Source organism: Cibotium barometz, chromosome 3, assembly GCF_041138505.1.
Source record: "Cibotium barometz isolate CiBa-2024 chromosome 3, ASM4113850v1, whole genome shotgun sequence".
In the NCBI taxonomy this organism is placed as follows: Eukaryota; Viridiplantae; Streptophyta; class Polypodiopsida; order Cyatheales; family Cibotiaceae; genus Cibotium; species Cibotium barometz.
In genome coordinates, this window is record NC_141048.1 from 25,968,636 (window position 1) to 25,972,783 (window position 4,148).

Sequence of the window (4,148 nt, forward strand, 5' to 3'; positions counted from 1 at the left end):
TGCCTTCCAAAAGTTCTTCAGGGAGCTTTCTTCGTTTTTCAGCAGAGCATTTGTGTCATCAGCAAACTGAGATAGGCAAAGCTGTTTGGAGGAGTTGGGGAGGTTGATTCCCTTTATCAATTGTCTTTCCATACACCCTTTGATTAAGCAGTTAAAGCCATCCCCTGCTATGGCAAATAACAGTGGGGCTAGGGGGCATCCTTGCCTGACTGACCTATTCAACCTGAAGGCTTCAGAAAGCATGCCATTGATGGCAACTTTAGCATGTGCATTTCCCAGCAAGGTCTGGACAAACCCCACCAAGTTCTCCCCAAATCCCATGTGGGAAAGGCTTTCCAAAATGAAGGACCATTCCAGTCTATCATAAGCTTTGTCATAATCCACTTTGACGAACACAAAGTCTTGTTCAGTCTCCTCAGCATGTTCAATCCCTTCCCAAAGTACAATTACTGCTTCAAGAATCCTCCTCCCTTTAATGAACCCTTTCTGCTCTTCACTAATCCACTTGGAGAGGTGGCTGGAAATTCTGTTGGCAACAGCTTTGGCAAAGATCTTGTAGCAAGTGTTCAGCATAGTAAGTGGCCTCCAGTTTCCCAGCTCATCCTTTGGACCTCTTTTATGAATCAGCTTAATGACTCCTGTGTTTATAAGGTTAGGAAGTGCCTTGTACTTCACGGATTCTTCCCACACTTTCAGCAGGCAGGGAGTTAACTCCTCTTTATACACCTGGAAAAATTCAGCAGGTAATCCATCCAACCCGGGGGTTTTATTGGGCTTCAACTGTTCAATAGCTGCATACAGGTCAACCTGACTAATAGGAGAATCAATCAGAGGAACAGCCTCAGCTAGGATGACTTTGTTCCTAACCTCCCAGATTAGCTCCCTATTGGCTCTTACTTCTGCTGTAACTTCTTCTTTTGGGCTGAAGAGTGTTTCAAAGTATTTTTTAACAAACTCCAAATTGTGGGTGTCTGATTCAGCTGGACCATTTTCAGTCAACAGTCTTGGCATGAGTTCCTTGACATTCTTCTTCCTCAGGAGTTTGAACATCTCCTTTGAGGGCCTGTCTACTTTCCCAGCCCACCACTCTTTAAAAAAGAGAGTTGAGTGCTGAAGGGCCAACTCTTCTTCCACCCTTAGCTGACTTCTAAGGACCAGAATCTGATTTTGAATATCCACCGAAGTAGAATGGCCAGACTCCAGCCTGCATAATTATGAGTAGACTTGCTCTTTCTTTTCCTTTCTCATTCTAGTCACAGACTTTCTAGTAAGGATGAGAAACTGCTGTGTTTCCCTAACAGCTGAATTCCAACACTTTGCAGGGGAACCTTTCCGGCCAAAAGAATTTGACCAAATGTCTGCAACCTCTTTCCTAACTTCAGGTCTAGTGAACAGACCTGGGTCAGTGTGAAACCAATTGTTTCTGATCTTACTAGCTTTATCATCCAGGACAGTTAGTAAGGGGTAATGGTCAGAAATGCAGGAGGTATACTTTGGTTTAGATTTCACCCTGTTGAATTGATTGGCTACTTGAAGAGAGATATAGCACCTATCGAGTCTTGCCTTTCTTGCAAGAGCATCTCTGCTGTAATTCTGCCAGGTAAACTCTCCTTCAATTCCAGCATCCCATAGGTCATGGTGATCTTTGCAGGCTTCCCAGCTAATCTTCTCCTGACCCTGTAAAACCTGTCCCTGCCTGAGAAATCTGTCATCCAGCGATTCAACCATGTTGAAATCCCCCAGCAAGATAAGGGGTCCTGGAGTTGCAGTCACTTCTTCCCAAATTTTTGCCCTATTACCAGAGCAACCTCCTGCATACACAGAGACAAGAGTGCAATTGAAAGGGGGAGGCAGGGGGATGGCACACCAAAACTGGGAAGTGATGGCTAGGTGTACACATGAGGCTAGCTCCCTTTTTAGGCCTATGGCAGTGCCGCCAGAGCCCCTCTCATGTGCTGAATGGATCCAGATAAAATCTGGATGTATTTCCTTTAGCCTCCTTTGGAGGTCATCACCAACCACCTTTATTTCCTGCAAAGCACAGACATCTACAGGATACTCCTTGATCCACCTGTTTATTTTTTGGTTTTAGAGGGGTCAGTGATCCCCTTAACATTCCAAGACAGCACTCTCATCGATTAACCTTTTTCTTTCCTTTACCCTGGTGATCTTTGGAAGGGGTTCTGGCCACTGCCGAATGGGAGCGTTTATTGTCCTTTTGGATTTCCATTGGAGCTATAGACCGGTTGGGATTCACTTCCTGCAAGGGGGGTTGAGAGGCTTGGTTAAGATCAAAGGAGTTATCCCTTATAACCAGCTGTAAAGAGTTGCCCTTCTCGTTACTCCCTTCTAGCTTGTCAGGAGGAGTAGCTGCAATTTCTTCCCTGTCCGACTCAGATCCAGGGACATCTGAGTCCTCTGAATCCACCCACTCTGGTAGGTCTGCCAAAAGAGCAAAGCGGTTAGGGTTCTTACCTCTTGCTTTGTTATTCTTAGATGTCTCACCCTTCTTGTCTGTGGTACCCGCAGATTGTCCAGAGGAAGGAGGAGTAGGCTGGCGATTCTCAAAAGACTTGGTCTGGGAATCGATAGGGGCTTGAGCCTGCTGTTGTTTCGGCTGAGCTGGGGGGAATTTTACAGGACACTCTCTGACAAAATGGCCAGCCATCCCACAATGGAAGCAAGCGTTGGGAAGGTATTTGTAAACTAAAGGTTGTTCACAGGTCTCACCATCATCTGTAGCAATGATAATCGAATCTGGCAGAGGTTTAGAAAGGTTCAGCTCTATCAGCATTTGAGGATGCCAAGAAGGATTGAAGTCTCTCTGGGGCTTGCCACCAAGGACTTTACCCAGCTGCTCTCCAATAGGCCTGAGGTGATGATGAAAATGAAGGGGCAGGTTAGGGAGTTCAACCCATACTGGGTAGTTTTCACTGGCAGACTTCTCAGGACTGAAGTCCTTACTCCACTTGAACAAGCATAGGGGGGAGGTACGAATGACCCAGTGTCCCATGCTTAGAACCTCAAAAGCCATTTCAGGTGTCTTGAACATGAAAAGGTAGTGGTTTTTAGGAAGAGCTTGAATGGTTTCTACAATACAGCCCCTACTACCCCACTGTTGTTTGACCCAGGATTTCAACATTTCCACTGGGGGCCGAGGGCCCGCAATCAGACCTAAAAGAGCTCGGGTCTCTAAGTCCTTTTCAATTTTCCTCACCTGGCTAGCAGGAAGAATTACCAGTGGTTTACCTGGATAAGGATGTCCCTGCGCTGCTCCATCAGCTTTTTGGCGGTTGCTGCAGAATATCTCCGGGGTAGAGTCTGGCGATTTCCCTGCGAAGCCTTCTTGAGTGGGGCTCGAATGCGTGCCTGGTGTCTGAATGAAAGGGTTCGCTGGAAAGGCAATATCTGCAGCCTTGCTTTCCAGCGCTTCCTGTACTTGAGAGGCCACCTCTCTTGGCAAAGACTGTAAAAGGTGCTGGGAGAAAAGGGCAGCCGGTCCAGCACTGAAAGGGGGAGAAAGGTTCTGGTTCAAAAGAGCTCGATGGGGGAGAGGGTTTGTGGGATGCCACGCATTGACTTGATTAGGGGGGGAGAGGAGAGAACGATGAGGAGGGGAGAGGGACGAGGAAGACATGGCAGCACTACTGCGCTTCAGAACAAAATATTTTCTTTGGGAAGCTCCCCCCTCGCGGGGGGAGGGCCTTACCACGCGGTGAGGGTCAGCAAGCAGAGCCAGGAGGGGGAGACGAGGAGGGGAAAGGGCAGGCGGAGCATGCAAGCAAGCAGACAAGCATGGGCGACACCTGGGGATGCAGAGTAACAGTTTTCACCTGCCAATTTTGACGTTTCGATTATCACCGATTTACTTGCCTTGCAGGCGCATGCACAGTAAATTTTATCTACTCATAATGGGAGACAAACTAGTAGTCTATACTGTAAAAGACTAAAAATAGTGTAATTATACAGCTCTATCGACACGACTGTAGTGTATACAAGAAGCACTGCTTGAGTGGAATATTATTATGATAATTAAAGTGTGCGCGCGCAGCGCCTGGTTGAGGAGAGGGGTGAAGATAATTGTCTAATAATGAGTCTTTATATTGGGGATATCAATCGATCAATACACCACACTGTGAAGAAGCCTC

General features: G+C 47.0%; 1 pseudogene; it reads right to left on the reverse strand.

Moving 5' to 3' along the window:
- Positions 1-1,212: 1,212 nt before the first annotated feature.
- On the reverse strand, positions 1,213-3,821 carry LOC147639883 (uncharacterized; annotated as a pseudogene).
- Between the last annotated feature and the right edge of the window lie 327 nt (positions 3,822-4,148).